General features: G+C 37.7%; 1 long non-coding RNA gene across 1 annotated transcript; it reads left to right on the forward strand.

Annotated features, from left to right (window-relative positions):
- Positions 1 to 11,295: 11,295 nt before the first annotated feature.
- On the forward strand, positions 11,296 to 18,263 carry LOC115427281 (uncharacterized). Its single transcript, XR_003936465.1, has 3 exons — positions 11,296 to 11,306; positions 12,207 to 12,209; positions 18,121 to 18,263. It is a non-coding gene; the product is annotated as an uncharacterized LOC115427281 (long non-coding RNA).
- Positions 18,264 to 19,198: the final 935 nt, after the last annotated feature.

The raw sequence follows: 19,198 nt of genomic DNA on the forward strand, positions 1-19,198 counted from the left end.
ACTTTTACACAAATCAAGATGATGTGGTAAAGGTACAAATATCCTAACGATGGAAGTTTTTCTTTAGGTCTCAGAAATTCATTGAACAGCCGAGTCAGTTCACAAATACACTTTACTGCCTCCAGAATCCTGAAGAGTTCGTCAGTCATATCCCTTAAAGTCAGCTCGTTTCATCCTCTGCTGAATATGAAATATGATCAGGACCAGTGACTCTCAACTGGTGGGGCGTGACCCAAAAGTGGGTCTCAAACCCGTTTTCTAGAAATTAATGGTAATAATCCACTCCTGTGTTTTATTGTTTATGGAGCTGAGCCCTGTCCATTCACACTCCGCACCAGTAGGTGGTGGTAATGAGCTGTGGTGATAATTAACACCAGACATTTCACAGCCTAAAAGAAGACGCAGAAGGTTCTATTCATGTACTGGTGAAACTCAGGTCTGACAATGACTCCATAGATCTGGGTTTACCTCCAAAGGACAAAAACAAACAAACAAACATCCATCCATCCGTCTGTCCGTCCATCCGTCCATCAGTCCGTCCGTCCGTCCGTCCATCCGTCCATCAGTCCGTCCATCCGTCCATCAGTCCGTCCGTCCGTCCGTCCATTCGTCCATCAGTCCGTCCATCAGTCCGTCCATCCGTCCATCAGTCCGTCCGTCCATCCGTCCGTCCGTCCATCCGTCCATCAGTCCGTCCATCCGTCCGTCCGTCCATCCATCCATCCCACCCTACAGAGGAACCTCATTTCACCCGCTTATATCCAGGATCTTGTCCTTTCAGTTATGACCCAAACTTCAGTGTGTTTAACCCATAACGACCCAGAGTGACATTTGTAGCAGTTTCCAAATGAATTTTTTTTAAAATTATATTTAACCTTCCTTAAATGGTTTATCACCATTTATTGTAATATTTTCTGTATTTTGTGTTTTTTCAGTAAAAATCAGGTATTTTCCAACATGTAATTTACTAATCATGTAGATATTCATAAAAACTCAGATTAAAGTTGAGGGTTATTATATCAAAAACTAGAAGAAAAAGAGATGTTTTCGGTCATATCTGTCATTAACTGAACATAAACCCAGTAGGTCCATCCACTGTCACTGATCCAACTCCATGGGTTTATTATTTTTTCTTCAATTTCATTCAGTTTGTGGCTTATTTTACTCATTATTTTTGTCAAGTTTTTATTCATATTGGTCATTTTAGTGATGGGTTTTCAATTTCTTGTTTCTTATTTTATTCTTTTTTTTATTCATTTCAGTAATTTTTACTTGTCATTCCATGTTATTTATCATTTTGTAATTTTTTTTGGTCATTTTATTTACTATTTAATATATATCATAAAAAAACAAGCATTTCCATCCTCTGTCACTGATCCAACTCCATGGGTTTTACTGGTGAATTGATGTTGTAGAAGATGACGGTGTTTCCATGGTAACTACGGAGCCTCTGAACGTCCAAATGGGTCATATCTGATGACCATGAAAAGATGACAAACTACATTTTACACCAATTATTTATATGGATTGATAGGATCAGTGGATCGACATGCGTTACACAGTTTATATCAGCAGATGGTTTTAGCAGACGGTGGATCTTTGGGTCTTTATGGGTTAATTCTTCAATAAGTGACTGAATGAACTTTTAATTTTTAACTGAATGCACATTAGTTTTGATTGAAATGGACCTAATTTAGTGTTAAAGGGAATGTTTCCATATTTAGTGTCACCACCTGCTGGTCAGTTTGGTTTTTCATTAAACTTGTCTTCTGTGTTTTCATACTGTTCTATTCTAGATCATCTGGGGTTCAAAACTCACCATCTTTTTATTAAATACATTTGAGAAGTTGAACAGTTATTAATTTGGGTCTTGTTTTATCATTGAGGGGTGATAGTGGGTCCTGAAGCCGGACCAGGTCCAGATCATTAAAGTAGACCACCAGCTCTGTCTACATCTACTGTGACTCAAACTGTTTAAATACAGAACATGAAGACTGTAGGTTACATATAATAGAAACTTTGGATGAATAATTTTTCCTTTTGTGTTCTGAGATCCGGCCTATCAGTCATGAACCCACAAACGACGAACAACTGACAGCTCATCAGTGACTCACCATCCCCCTCAGAGCTCCAAATTAGCTGCATTCAGTCCATAACACACAACACACAGCCATCAACAGCTTCTGATTCCACGTTAGCGTCGGAGAACAAAGGCTTCACCACTCACACCACAGCCACGGCTATGAGACTAATGAAACGCAGCGGCTGAATGTCAGCGCTCCTACAGTAGAAGAAGAGACGCCTGATGAGGAAGGTCACAGGGCACAGAGGGTGTGGAAGGCATCAGAGAGCACAGCCTCCAGGCTGTCGGCAAAACCTCGGCTACAAACGCAAAAGCTGCTTTATTAGACTCAGATGGGAGTCTCAAAAAAAAAAAAAAAAGGTTTTGATTAACAAGTTATTATATGTCCATGTGCATTTTCACTTAACTGTAGTTGAGGTCAACCCTTTAAACACCAAAGTTACAATATTACCACAAGCACCATAACTGACTGAAGCAGACCATAACTCCAGACAGAGTTGCTGAATCTTGTCAGCACCTCCCACCTATAGATGGTGGACCTGTGCCCCTTTAATCCTAACACCATTTCAGGACATGTTTCTATTCTAAAACTCCAGCTACAAATGGAAACACTACTTTATTAGACTCAGATTTGATACTAAAAAGAAAGCTTTTGATTAGAAAGTTGTTAAATGTTCATGTGCGTTTTAACTTAACTGTAGTTCAGGTCAGCCCTTTAAACACCAAAGCTGCAATACTGCGACAACCAACATAAGTGACTGAAACAGACCATAACTCTTAATAAAGTTACCAGATCTTGTTAGCACCTCCCACCTACAGATGGCGGACATGTGCCCTTTCAATCCTAGCACCATTTCAGGACATGTTTCTATTCAAAGTGAATCCAGTTTAAAGGCGTTTAGTAAGGAAGTAAAGTTTGTTTTAGTTCAGACAAATAAGGACAGATTTGTCTACTCTGCTGCTTAGAGAAAAATAGACAAAAACTTGCTGCATTTTACTTTCTAGTAATATTTAAGTTAATATATTTTAAGGATAGAATGACAAAAACCAAAAAAAAAAACTTCCATGTGAATATGTTCAAAGTTCAATTTTACTAAAAGCTACACAATCCAATATGGCCGCCACTCTGCGACATCGTTATCTGTGTATTGCATGGATCTCATTGTATACATCAGGTTTGTCAAGAAAAAAATTATCACACTGATAGTGTAGAAGGTTTCAAAACTCACATATCAAATATGACACATTTGGCATTATAGGGTAAATTTAGAAATACACCCTTTTTTTCATTTCATTTTACAGTGACACCTACCCAAGCACGAAAAACATATTAAACCAAAGGAAAACCATGATTTAGAACATGAGCTTTGAGTTATTCATACTGAGGACACAGTAATAAAATCTAAGTTTTACATACTGTGTATGATAAAAAAATGTCTAAAAAATTAAATAAAAAATTTTAAAAACCCAAGAAGCCCTTCTCTCTCCCTCTCTCTTTACATACATATATACAAACACACGTGTACATACATATACATTCATCCACACAAATATACACACACACACACACACACACACATATACACACGAGGAAGAGGATATGATAGTGGTTTGTGTGAATGTGAGAGTGAAACAGAGTCGGGGGAGTGAGTTGATGGATGGAACAGAGGGGAGGGTGCGTGGGGGTGATGTGACAGATACCTCATGAGTAACGGCGAGCCGGGGGCAAAATAACTCCGAGCTAGATTTACACAGGGGGGTTCGAAGTGTGACTGTGAGTGAGCAAGGGTGCACTACAGAGTACACACAACAGGCCCGTATACAGACATGTGTTTGACATATGGGCTGGATTTGTGCAGGTTTGTATGCAAGAGGCATGTGTGTGTGTGTGTGTGTGTGTGTGTGTGTAAGGAAGCATGCAGACAGAAGCAGCAACATGCACCAAAAGAAAAGGAAGGATGACAAGCAGTACACTCCTGAGAGACAGCAAATAAGATAGAGCCAGAGACAAAGGGGACGGGAACATAAGTAGGGCTGTGGATCGGCAAGAATCTGGTGATACAATACAAACCACAATAGTAGGACCACAATATGATATATCGCAATATATAACGATACTGTTACCAAGGCAATATTTTTTTGAAAAAGATTATTTCCTGGAAAAACCTATGGTGCAACATTTAAATAAATAAAGTTTGAACATCTGGCTCTACCAGTACAAAAAACACACACAAATAAATAAATAAATGATGTTTTATAGACATTACAGTTTCAGATCCTGCTTTAATGTTCTTATTCTTTTGCGAAATGAAAACATAGTGTTCAGTCCCTGAATCATCCAACATCATAGCATTATTTTTGTGCATTCCCAAAAAACCAAACATTTGTCTCTTCCAGACAGTACAAAGTGCTTTTAGGATGCTTGAATTATCCATTATTTAACAAAAAAAAAGCGTTATCAATTTCAGAAAACTCCATTCATGACCTGCAATATCACAGTGCTACTCTTGTAGTGAACAAACAACAGAACAAAATACCCATGGAAATACAGAAATAAAAGAGCTGGAAAAACCAAAATGAACCTCCACTATGTCTGCATTAATGATACGGTACTTTTGAATATCGATACAGTATCGTGAAGTGAAATATCACAATATATTGCAATACCGATATTTTCTTACAGCTCTGGTAAGGAAGCATGCAGACAGAAGCAGCAACATGCACCAAAAGAAAAGGAAGGATGACAACCAGTACACTCCTGAGAGACAGCAAATAAGATAGAGCCAGAAAGATAAAGGGGACGGGAACATAAGTAGGGCTGTGGGGAAAAAAAAGAGAAGTGAGGATGATGAAGAGGGCAAGGGGGGAGGCTAAAACTGTAAAGAGATAAGAGGTGTCCCAGGTGAGAGAGGGACGATAAAGGCAGAGGTAATACAGGCAGGCGCTCAGACTCCTGCTGACTGACAGGCAGTGATGGACTGACACCAGCTGAGTCTGTGCAGCTTTACTACAGCAGCTCATCCTTCAGCACAGACGCCCAGGGTCATCACACTACATCACTGCAGTAACCACAGAGGAACAGGAGCGGGACGGAGGAGAGGGGAAAGGGAGGAAATTAATAATGTGGCAACTGGTGAATAAAGACGGAAAAGAAGGTGGAACTGGCAGCACTGGACGAGGAAGGTCCAGGGTGGGAGGGGCTGATGGCAGAGACTTTATTACAAGCTCCGACAAAAAGTACCACAAAGCCCGTCTGTCTGTGCTCGGTGACAGCGACGGGGATGTAGTTAACCCTTTCATGCACAGTGGTCACTCCAGTGGTCACTCCAGTGGTCAGTTCTTCTCCAGCTGTTCTCTTGTATATTCATGGCTTTGGTTGTTTCAGTTCCAGATCAGCCAACACAGTGGACACTAATGCACCATCCCATAATAATACGCTGACATTCAGACCAGTACTGTAACTGTGCTGCTCATGATAAACCTGATCTGCACTCACATGTTTGAGTGGAAATCAGTTGTTGATTGTTATTAGACTGTAATTAACAGTTTTCTGAAACAAACCTTTTTTTTTTTTTTTTTTTTTTTTGCATCTCCTCCTCAGACCCACTCATGCATTGTGTCCTCTGTAGGGGACAAAAGTTTGACAGTTTCACTAAAATGCTGTCCATTACAAAGGACATTCCATTAAAAAAATCAGTCAATAAATAAAAATTATTTTTAAAATGCATCTGAAAAAACTGTTGCATTATGCAGTTTCCAATCAAGACAATTGTTTAATGTAAAAAAGCAAAAACTGTCAAATTCCTGGGTCTGACGAGGATATTATCTCCACCAAATGAGTAAGAACTAATATTAGAGTAGGATAACATGTGAGAAAACATTAGTGATTTAGCAATTAGCTACATTAAACATATTTTTATTTCATAGTTTTCACTCAGTTTATCACTTTCTGATGATGAGCTTTAAATACATGTTTCTTTGCTTCAAAACTTAAACACATGGTGTCCAGCTGAGTGGACATTTTTGTAACTCCACGAAAAATAGGTTCATAAAAAAAAAAAATTCACTTGTATTGTTTTTTTCACGCCTCGAGAGGAATAAAAACACTCAAGACAAAAATATTGACTAAGGCTCTGATAATTCATGCATGAAAGGGTTAAATTACAAAACGAGAAGGGCTCAGCGACAGTGCAGACCTCTGCTAAAAAACACATTCACTCATACCATAATATCATTAGACCACAAATTACAGCCATGTTTTCCTCCTTTTCTGGTAGATGGAGCCCTGGGTTGGTGTAACTAACCGTTGCCATGGTAACAAAGGTCTGAGTCGGTGCCAATTGGTGGATCGTTAGCTTTTAGTTAGCCTGCAGCTCCCAGTGTGTGAAAGGAAGTGAAACTAAACTTCTGTCTGGGCTCGTTTTTATGGACCAGATTCATCCAGACTGAACCCAGGTCCGACCCTTCCACTGAGTTTCATGAAAACAGGTGCAGTAGTCTGTGTAGGATTTAGAAAACTGACGGATAAAGAGTCAAGATTCCAGAAGTGTACTGTCATATACACAGCAGCACTGAGAAATGAAATTCTTACTTTGTCATAGTGTCGTCTTTACTTTGTGATATAGAAAAAAATCATATGATGATAATTTTTTCCATATCAGACAATATCGATATGTATCACGATACAAATCCAATCACTATTTTTGTCCATCTTAAATTTTCCGTTACTCATAAGTCAGTTGTGAAGACATCAGGTTATTTTTACCTGCATGGTGGAGCTTGTGTTTTCATTGGGGTTTGTTTGTCTGTCTGTGTGCAAGAAAACTCAAAAAGTTACCGACGGATTTTGATGAAACTTTCAGGAAATGTTGATACTGGCACAAGGAACAAAAATGAGTCTGTCCGAGGTTGAACATGACAGATGTGCTGAAGAACATTATACAACTGTTTCAGATCAATCAAACAGATCAAAACACTATCGACACAGAACACGTTTCAGTTTCATCCTTCTTGTAGCTGAAATAATTCCAGATAACTAACACTGCTTTTCTTTTTGGCACCAAGGCTTTGTTTTCAGTGATTTTCTCTTTCATTTTGTTCGTTGCTCATTTTTCAGTGTTGTTACCAGAGACTCACTCCAAACTAAGAACAGCTGGGATGTTCTTATCACACTGCACATCATGTGTGTCAGGTACCCAGGTTGAAACTGGATGAGAACACGTTGAGTCCATTTGCCTCCTTCATTGCAGGACCTGCCATGTGACTATTGCACAAACGATATATTTTGCAGCTCTAGGTGCAACCCTATTTCCAGGGTTCAACATGTCGGGTTACTTTGTGTTTCTGGCTGAAGGCGTTTCAACACCCACAAGCACAGCCCACCGATTAGCAAGCTCACATTTTATAATAGAACATATTTTGTGACACACAAAGTATAACCCCCCCCCCCCCCCCCAGAACCAATGGCGACCCCCATACCAACCCAACCTGGATCTTAAAATATGAAAACCAACTAATAAAAACAAATACATGTATATAAGCAAGCATTTTATCAATAAGAAACCTGCCAATGTACATGACAGCACTCCATGTTTCTATTAGGGCTGTGTACCGGCAAGAATCTGGTGATACGATACAAATCACAACACTAGGATCACAATACCATATATCACAATATATCATGATACTGTTAAAAAGGCAGTTTTTAGTTTGTTTCTTTATTTTAAATGATTATTTCCTTGAAGAACTGAATTCCAGCATAAATCTGCCCAAATCCTAAACACATTTGTATTTGATCCAACAGGATCTAATGTTCTATCACCAAATGTTCCAACTGTGTTCAAACTGAAATTCTGTTTTCCAGACATTCCAGTTTCAGATCCTGTTCAAATGTTCAGATTCTATTAGTTCACAACTAACATCAGAACAGGATTTGAGTTCAATCCAAACAAAGGAACCAACATTATTGAATAAAAGAGTGAAATAAGAATAAATAAAATGAAACAAAAAAGAAAAACAAAAATCAACCTGCAATATCTGCATTTGAATAAATATCTATAATTATCAATACAGTACTTTTTCATATTGATAAGGGATTGTGAAATGAAATATCGCAATATATTGCAGAACCCATATTTTCTTACAGCCCTAGTTTCTATATGTTCATTTCTAACAGGATGTTAAATTCTGCTCAACACTATCTTAAATCACTATAGCACTTGCAGAAGAAACTGGCTCCAGTTTGCATAAAGTTATGTTCAACCCAAGGCTTGGGATTTAGTTTTTATTTTCCCTTGGACAATCGTGCTGAAAGATAAGTCTGCACTGAAACGGGCTCTAGTTCAGCACGAGAAACAACACAGCGCTCTGTCATTCATTTGAATAGGCTCTATCTGACAGCACAGTGAGGATGCCAAGACAGGGGATTCTGACAAAACAGCAAAAAAAGCCCAAGCCAGCTCTGCTCTGACGCAGCGCAATGTGACAAACCAAGCAAAGGCCCCGCCGCCACTGTTTAAGGCATGGCCCCTGGTGTGGACGCTGTGTTCATCTAGAGTTCCAACACCTAATCAACGTCAAACAAATGACTGAAACTCACATTTAAGCTGGTGGCTGTCGCCACTTATACTGATATACAACTTCCACTACTTCTATACAAAAGTAACACGGCAGTAGGAAATGTACTTCTGTGTAGCGGTGTGCATTAGCAAAAATCTGGTGATACTATACAAATCGCAATACTAGGATCATGATACAATATATCATGATATACCATAATTCTTGCAGTGCCTTTAGTCTGGTTATAACTAGGGGTGTGTACCGGCAAGAATCTGGCGATTTGAAAAAAATCACAATACTAGGACCACGATATGATATATCATGATATATCATGATATATCATGATACTGTTAAAAAGGCAATTTTTGGTTTATTTCTGTTTTTTAAATGATTATTTCACTGAAGAACTGAATTAGACTAGAAATATGTACAAGTACTAAACACATTTGTATTTGATCCCAACAGGATCTAATGTTCTATCACCAAATGTTCAAACTGTGTTCAAACTGAAATTCTCTTTTATGTCTTTTTAATCTATTCTTGTATTTTAGTCTATTATCTCGCTGTTTATTCTTCTGTGCGACACTGTTTTAATTGTACAGCTGTTTTATGTTTTTAATCTATTCTTGCATTTTTCTTTCATTTTTGTTTTTTCCCCTGTAAATCGCTTTGGAAAAAAGCATCTGCTAAATGCATAAATGTAAATGTTTTACAGACATTCCAGTTTCAGATCCTGTTCAAATGTTCATATTCTATTAGGTCATAACTAACATCAGAACAGTATTTGTGTGCAATCCCAACAAAGGAACCAACATTATTGAAGAGTGTGAAATAAGAATAAATAAATAAAATATAAATAAAAACCAAAAAAACCCAAAAATGAACCTCCACTATATCTGCATTTGAATAAATATCTAAAAATATCGATACAGTGCTTTTAAATATTGATACAGTACTGGGAAATGAAATATCGCAATATATTGCAGAACCCATATTTCCTTACAGCCCAAGTTATAACAACAACGAAAAACCTAACATGCCCACACTTGAAAACCCTCGGCCTTCAGTCCACGCCAAAGTTTTTGCATATACAGACAGACAGACAGACGGACAGATGATGAACTGATGACAATACAACAAACTTAACTAAATGAATTGCCATCTCTGAACAGACGGCATGTGGTTGCTGACAGTTGAAGCCTGACGGAGCAGAACTGAACCACTGGTGAATGGCAATCGCAAGATGAAAAAAGTTGAAGATGAAAAAGTTACCAGTAGAAAAGTTTGAAAAAGATAAAAGTTAATACGAGAAGAAATTAGTTTAAGTAGAAAACTTTGTCGAAGCTAAAGAGCTACATGTGAAAATGCTAACGATATAGTTAACGATGAAACAATCAACCAAGTGAACAAACTCAACAGTACAAACTCAGACGTCTGAAAAATTATAAAACTTGAACTGTAATGGTTTGAAAATTACAAATGATATAATAAAGTTGAATAGAAGTTTAACAGTTTAAATTCTTGTGACTCCTTTAAAGTTTAAATGAAGTTGAAAAGTTGAAATTTGTTGAAGTTTCAAGTAGAGTTTGAAGGACTGTCCCTTTAATTCAAATGGGAAAAACGAGTTGAAAAAGTTTAATATTTTAAAGAAGTATAAACATAATAAATGAATGTTAAATGGAAGCATAAATCATCTTAATGAGCAGCACGTCTTGATGCATAAAGTATGTGGAACTAAGAAAATCAACAGGAAGTGGAATACCAAAGATGACTGAGTCAGCAATCCCAATAAAAGTTTAGGTTCATCAGGTTGTCATGGTCACTACTACTGATGCAAAATAAATGAGAGTGTGACACCGTTGTCGTTAGTTTGCTGATGCAGACACTTTTTGATTGGAAACAACCATCATGAAAAATAAATCAATGAATAAATCAAAGCTGTTGGAGCTTTTACACCAGAGCAGCAAAACCAGAGCTCGACCCCAGTCCAACAAACACATGTTCTTCCTGGACTGGTTCATCATGTCAACAGTCCACTTAAATATGATGAATAATACATGGTATGTTCTCTGTATGATCCCTGTCATATCCACAGCATTTCAAGAAGATCAGTCAAGACATTTCACCCATGAGATCCCAGAGGTCAGAGGACTTCATCCACCATTAACCCATAAAGACCCAGTGCTGTTTGTGGCTGATCCCAAAGGATTTTTTTAATCTACTTTTAATTTTTCTGAAGTGATTTATCACCATTTATTCCAATATTAGGTTCAGTATTTCACATTCTTAGGTGAAAACCAGGTCTTTACCCATATTTAATTCACTGATCATGTAGATTTTCATAAAAGCTCAGATTAAAGTTGCGGGTTATTATATCAGCAAGAGAGAAAACAGAAGAAAAACTGACTTTTTCAGTCAAATCTCTCATTATCTGAACATAACCCCAGTGTGTCCATCCACTGTCACTGATCCAACTCCATGGGTTTGACTGGAGAATCAATGTTGTAGAAGATGACGGTGTTTCCATGGTAACTATGGAGCCTCTGAACGTCCAAATGGGTCATATCTGATGACCATGAAAAGATGAAGAACTGTATTTGACACCAATTATTGACATGGATTGACAGGATTAGTGGATCAACAGGTATTTAACGTAATAATTTTGGTCACCAGTGGAAGTTTGGGTCGTTATAAGGGGTGTAAGAAGATATCGCAATATATCGTGATATTTCACTTCATGATACTGTATCGATATTCAAAAGTACTGTATCAATGATGCAGACATGGCAGAGGTTCATTTTTGTTTTTCCAGCTCTGTTATTTCTATATTCACATGAGAATTTTGTTGTTTGTTTACTGCAAAAGTAGCATTGTGATATTGCAGGTCATAAATGGAGTTTTTTTAAACTGTTAACGCAGTTTTTTTTTTTTTTAAATAATGGATAATTCAAGAATCCAAAAAGCACCTTTTACTGTCTGGAAGAGACAAATGTTTGTGTTTTTGGGAATGCACAAAAATAATGTTATGATGTTGGATGATTCAGGGACTGAACACTATGTCTTCATTTCGCAATAGAAAAAGAACATTAAAGCAGGATCTGAAACTGTAATGTCTATCAAACATTATTTATGTATTTACTTGTGTGTGTTTTTTGTACTGGTAAAGCCGCATGTTAAAACTTTATCTAAATGTTGCACCATAGGTTTTTCCAGGAAATAATCTTTAAAAAAAAAAAATTGTCTTGTTAACAGTATTGTGATATATTGTATTGTGATCCTACTATTGTGATTTGTATTGTATCGCCAGATTCTTGCCAATACACAGCCCTAGTCTTTATGGGTTAATGTCTTTACCTCATTTTATGCAAATGTATGTAATAGGTGGATTAGTCTGTAAGTGGTGGAATGGTTGAAGGAGAGTTCTCCCCAAGAGCGATACACCTGCCCGGCTTTAAAAAAAAAAAAAATTAAAAAAAAAATTAAAAAATAAAAAAAGTATATATATATATATATATATATATATATATATATATATATATACACACACAGGAGTAGGGGAAATCAGGAAGTGAGGTCTGAAAGCCCATCGTTAGGAGGCAACAACACCAGGGAGGGAATAAGGAAGGAGGCCCTAAAAGCCAGACAGAAGTCAGGCAGGTGAAGGAAGAAGTGAGAAGAAGAAAACAACAAGTAGGAAGAAGATGAGTGGAAAGTCAGTTAGTTTGGAAGAAGTCAGCCAAGTGGAGCGTCATTACAGAACAGCAGATCACACACTGAACCTGCACCACATCTACACTCCTACACATGAAGGAAGGGGCAGGATGAGTGCTTTTTGTGTAGCTTCCCTTTTTCAGCGCAAAACAGAGGGTTTGTCAGCTGAGTGGAAACCTGCACTAACAGTATTAAACATAAACCAGGCTGTTGGATAGAAGGATTAGCACTCCGGCTCTATAGACGCTGAAACAGACGACGCAGCACTTAGGCGTCAACTAAAGAGAAAAGTGCAGATTAATATATCCAAACGCAGTAGAGGATTTGTGTTTGACTTCCTGGGATGTACGGTCTAGTAAAACCCCCACGCACACACCAACAGACACATATAGGCTTGTACAGTGGCATGCAGCGCTATAATCGTCTGGATCCTATTATATTAGGCTCTGTCAAGACTTTGAGCCCCACAGCCCACAACATGCAAACACACTGAGCAGGCCAATTGTGTAACATGCCAGATTTATGTAAGTGTGTCACACACCCACTCGCTGCTAACTGACAGTTTGCAGAGCAGTGAGGTAAGAAGGGAAACAGAGAAACGGTACGGAGACTGAGGGGGAGGGGCTAATCGCTATGGTTACAATCATAAACAGTTTACATTAAAAAAAAAAAAAGAGCAGCGACAGTCACCCGTGCTAAAACCCAAAGCCGACGCATCCGCCGCCTCGACCGCCGTCCTCCCTACGCGGTGGGATTGTGAACACGTCACTCGTCTTCCTCCGTCTTTTATTGAAGTGTCAGAATGTGACAGTTTGGGATATGGATGCTCCATGTGTTTAAAGAGCAATAAGCATCATACCAGGATGGATGATCTGAGGAAGGACGGACACAGGTTCTACAGGACCACTGTCATGGACCAGGAGAGACTAGACTAGACTGGAACGGAACGGAACAGAATAGAATAGAACAGAACAGAATAGAACAGAATAGAGTTTGTGCTACTCCAGTCAGACCAACAATATTAAAGGTGCTGCAGACTTCTGTGTCCAGTGTTTCCTCAGATCTGTCCATCCTCAGTCCTGTCCTCAGTTTCATTCGTCTGTCTGTCATTCCTCAGCTGAATCTCTGGTATTACGGTGAACAGTTTCTTAGTTCCATCCACCACAAACAAACCCGTGTCTTTACAGAGTCAGGAGGGCACTCGGGCATCTTCAGAATTTTGTCACAACGTGCATTGTGGGAAACGAAGGCTTGCACCGCCGCTGTCAGGCAGCAACGTGAGCATATGATATTATATGGATGAAACACGATGCGGAAACGTCTGGAGGAGTCTGCACAGAGGGGAGGGAGCTCCTGCCGTTTCCACGTCGTCTGTAGCAGCTGCCGCTGTCAGACACCAGAGCGAACCAGCGTTTCCCACAATGCACGTCGCAACAACATTCCGAAGATGCCCAGTTCCCTCCTGGCTCTGAATGTAAACACATGGTTTGTTTGTGGTGGATGGAACTAAGAAACTGTTCACTGTGAGGAAGAGATTTAGCTGAGGAACGACAGACAGACCAACGGACGAATGAAACGGAGGACAGGACTGAGGATGGACAGATGTGAGGAAACACTGGACACAGAAGTCTGCAGCACCTTTAACAAAACATGAAGTACTACAGAAATAAGAATAAAGTGAATATAAAATTACAAAACTAAAAATAAGAGAAGAAAATAGAATATAAAATTATAACATTTTACAAAGTGCCATAAGAATAGAGCTAAGTAGAATAAAAAAACAAAACAAAACATGAATGGACGCAAATTTACAGTATTAACAGTATGTGACAATATGTATATCTATGAATGATATTAACAGTATATATAACAGTATATTAAATGAAAAACAGTATGTATATATGAAACTGTATGTATATAATGAACAGTATTAACAGCATGTATACAATAAACAGTGTCTATATAATGAAAAGTACTAATAGTATGTATATCTGCTGCTGCTACTAGATGCACACATATCAAATGTTCATTTTTAAAGCCAAATTAAAAGGAAAAATCTTCTTCCTGGTTCTCTCCCCTGTCCTTCTGTCATTTATGTGTTCAACTCATTGACTCTGACTGTGTTTCAGCAGCGTTACACTGTGAATATGGGTTTAGAACCAAATTATACAAGAGTATACCAGAACATGATGCTAAACTTAATGTGTGTAATATAAATCTGTTTTATAATATTGGAATGGTAATACTCAAATACTACTGTGTATGAAAAATGCAGTTTTTAGTCATATAATTGCATTTCCTAAATCCCATCCCCCCCATGGAACTACTGCAGAGTTATACGTACGACCAAATACTGAACAGTACTCATGTCTTCACACTGGAACATGTTTGGATCATCTTGGCTGACGATTATAATCAACCTCCATTTTACGTCAAAGTGACAATGATCAAAGCACAACTCCATCTGCATAGAAAAGGAACATCCAGAGAGGAAGAAGAAGTACTTGAACAAGAAAATATATAAATATATACATATATAAGAGCATAAAGGGTACACAAAATAAGATCAAATAAAATAATTAGTTCCTTTATCTGACTTTGGAATATTTGAATGCAAAACACTGGTATCAAACCCATGTCTATGGAAACTTATGACAACACATGAAACACATGAGACAGATGAAGAAACGAATCGTCTTCATGAAAAAAAGAAAAACAGAACACCTTCCAACGTCTGTAGAATGGTGACTTTAACAAGGGGTGGCTTCACTGCGAACAGGCTGAATGAAAGTCAGGAGTTAAGGCCTCCAGTCTTCCTACTGGTCCATATGGAAAACTGCTCATATGGACATCTAATGTGTTATTTAATTAAAGGTTAGAGCCTCATTTATTTATTTATTTTTTGTTGTATTGAGTAAAAGGTGGTTACAGGTGGTTTGATTTTGATGTTGTGGTTTTAAACTCGTCTTAATGATCCAAATAAAACACTTGACTTTGCAAATTACAGTTGATTGTTGCAGCTACTGTTTGATTGTCCACATTTTCTACCAGTTCTCCTTTAATACTTCTAATTATGTATAGTGTGTTTGCTTTTTATTCTTCTATTCTAAGTGTTCATCATGCCACTGCTGCGCTACAGTTTCCCCATCCATCCATCCATCCATATACTGACCAAATAGTAGGACTTGTCATAAATCTAGAGGTAGAAGACTCAAAACTTTACCAACAGTGAAAAATGTCGTCCTTTCACTGACAGTCACTTTTCCATTGGACATCTGCACAAAACTTTACCCATATTTACTAAATGTCAAAAAACAGAAGTGCGCAATGTCATTTTTTCCATGAAATCACAAATGCAATGATTTGTTTATTATCACAAGATGACACGAGAAGTCATTCCATAAACATGGTGATGAACATAAATATGGTGTTGATTTACAGATATATTCATTATTAGTATATATTACCCCTCTATCCTGTACTAAATTAAAAATGATTGGGTTTTCTGGTGTGTCCACACATACCGCACCATGTTTCTTTTAAAACTTTTCTTCTTCACTTGTTATAACATCCGTCAACATCTGTTTTTTTGTTTTTATTCACATGACTCTAGTTGTGGAAAAAGGTCTTTCATTGCAGTTTTGTGTGATGTACCATCTGTGCTACACCTGACAAACCACCTCTTGCCAGCGCAAAAACTTTTAGTTGAAAAACAAGAGTTTTGGCAAAATTGTCATTTTTCCATTAGGTTTTTTTTTTTTTTTTTCCTTAACTTGTCTTGTCCCGCATAAAGCGTGAAGTGGGGGGGGCAAGAAAGAAGAAGGTGGCGAAGACTCTCACAAGAAAATATCAACAATACAAACAGTAACAACCACGGTGATAATTATAATGGAAACTATAACTACAACCAGAACTGAGTAAACTGGGCAGAAAAGAGAGGAAACAACAAAAACAAAATTACAGTAAAAGAAAATTAAATAGTAGGTATGTTCGGTCCATTAGGTCCATTTTTATGCACATGTTATATTTGCACATTTTGAGGGTCAATGGAAAAGCGACTAACGTAAATAAAGTCACCCCTACAGACAAAGTTCTTCTATATTTGACAGCTGACGTCACAGCGCAGGACTGTTTCTGTTCTCTGAGAAAAGCTGCTTTTTTCCCACAAAGATGATTGATTACAAATCCATAAGAAAGTCAATAAAGAATCAGACTAATAAGAAGAATTGATTGACAGTCAATCGATAAGAAGCCCGGTCTGTCCCAGCCGGACGGCGCCTTGGGAGGACTCTTCCTGCTGTGCTCTCTGGGGTTCCAGGGTGGATTTCCATCATCGTCTGCAGACTAAACGGCCTCAGACCTTGAGTGTGTCTACGTTTATCTGTTTACATGTCAGACCGACTGCACCTGGTGAACGTCCATCCACCAAAGAAAACAAATGAACCAACACCCGCGGATCTGACGGATGCGTCTTCCACCGACGGCCGTGTTCAAACGCTCTCCTTCAGTCTGATGGTGCAGAAAACGCCAGCTGATTGCATCATCCATTTGCCACCAAACAGGGTGTTGCGTTGGCTTCCATCTGCTCCCAGTGAAATCTGTGATATTCCACCATCCATCAGCACAGATCCTCATTTAGCCCAGATGATTCCGCTCAAGCTGTGACAGTGTGCCCGGAAAAGACGTCTAAGGTAACACAACATGTGTACGCAATTCCACAACAAGCTCCGTGTCTGGGCTCTGATGGTGTTGAGGATAATCTGAAGGCCAGGGGTTATAGTATTAAAAAGAAGGAGAAGAAATGGGCCTGTTTATGGCCTTCGCATACGCTTACCTGACAAAACCACAGATCTGCACCATCTGAGGTTCTGTTCTGTGCTACTGCTGTTCACTGCTATGGCCTGCTTTTATCATTTTATATTTGTATCCTCATCTGTATTATTTGGTTTTTGTTTGTTTTTCAGTTTTTATTCATATCTGACAGTGCTGATACTGGTAGGATCATTTGTAAATGGGTATTATTATGTTAGTGTATATAGGAATAAGAATGTGTTATCGTCGGCTTCCTGATCAAACCTGCTCTGGGACTTTAGGCAAATTTTACCGGAGAAACAAAAAACTGTTTATATAAGAGGAAACTGTGAAATATGACAAAAAAATACCTGTTCCTTTAATGTTGGTACTTCTGATGGAATGGAAACAACTTTCACAGGAGACTGAAATTTGAAGCTGTAATAGGGGAGATAGCAGGTTTTTATTCCCAACCAAAAATGTCACTGAGCAGGTTTTATCAGGAAGCCGACGATATAGTTTTATTATTATTATTATTATTATTATTATTATTATAATATCAAATAATAATTGCTATATCGAGATCAGAAGGAATAGAGATTGGGGGTAGGAGTACAAGTTTTTACTTCTTCCTACCCCTTTTCAAGCATGTTTAATTTCTTTTTTTTTTTTTCTTTTTTTTTCTTTTGTTTACTTATCAACCATTTATGTGTCATTACTGATATTTTGTTGGTTGATTTTGTTTGGATTTCACTGTCTACATGTTCGAAATAAAGATTTCAATCAATCAATCAAACAGCCAAGTGGCCTCTGTGTGTGTGTGTGTGTGTGTGTGTGTCCAAAGATTCCCACAAAATCTAGAAACAGCTGACTGCTGCAGTTTGTCATATTTATTATGTATTATTGCCCAAGGAACAGACTCGTGAAAACAGTAAGTTGATAGGACCAGTATTTTGGGAGATAAGAGTAACTCTGAGTACAACAGCCTTATAATCATGTTACTATGGCCAGAGCGCTTTGGCGGTGACTGCTGGACAAATGTGGTACAGCATGCACAAATACACACCAGCATAAACACTACCACATCCAGAACCTGTGGATTCCCATGAGTCAGCGCACTAGTTTAATTTTATTTCATTTATTTAGTTTTATTACCCCGCTTCCCGTAGGCAAAGCAAGAGGTACTGTTTTTAGTTGGGTTGGTTTGTTTGTTTACACTTGAACAGCAAAACTATTGGTTGAATTCATACCAAATAAGGTTTCTAGAAGGCCAGTGACCCAGAATAGATGTCATACATTTTGGGAAAAGTAGGTCACAGTTCAAATTTTTTATGTTTTTTTTTTTTTTTTTTTTTTTAAAATCTTCCCATTTTCCTAAAATGGACGAAATACGTCAGAGTTTAGAAGTCCAGCCCACATTGTCCCACTCCAATTATCCAGTTTTATACAGGCTTTTGTATAGTTAGCTTTTGTCTATTTCTGTAGTTTTAGCAGTACTTCAGTAGCATATGTACATTTAATATTGTATCCTGCAGCTTTTGCACACATTTTTTTGCCTACATTTTTTTCAGTATTTGTGTGATATTTTTATACGTGTTTTTGCTGCTAAACTGATTTTCATTTTTCCCCTGACAGTGATAATAAAGATCTATTCTATTCTGTCTGTTCTATTCTATTCTATTCTATTCTATTCTATTCTATTCTATTCTGTCTATTCTATTCTATTCTATTCTATTCTATTCTATTCTATTCTATTCTGTCTGTTCTATTCTATTCTATTCTATTCTATTCTATTCTGTCTTCTATTCTATTCTATTCTATTCTGTCTTCTATTCTATTCTATTCTGTCTTCTATTCTATTCTATTCTGTCTGTTCTATTCTATTCTATTCTATTCTATTCTATTCTGTCTGTTCTATTCTATTCTGTTCTACTCTATTCTATTCTATTCTGTCTGTTCTATTCTATTCTATTCTGTCTGTTCTATTCTATTCTATTCTATTCTATTCTGTCTGTTCTATTCTATTCTATTCTATTCTATTCTGTCTGTTCTATT

Source organism: Sphaeramia orbicularis, chromosome 1 (assembly GCF_902148855.1).
Source record: "Sphaeramia orbicularis chromosome 1, fSphaOr1.1, whole genome shotgun sequence".
NCBI lineage: Eukaryota > Metazoa > Chordata > Actinopteri > Kurtiformes > Apogonidae > Sphaeramia > Sphaeramia orbicularis.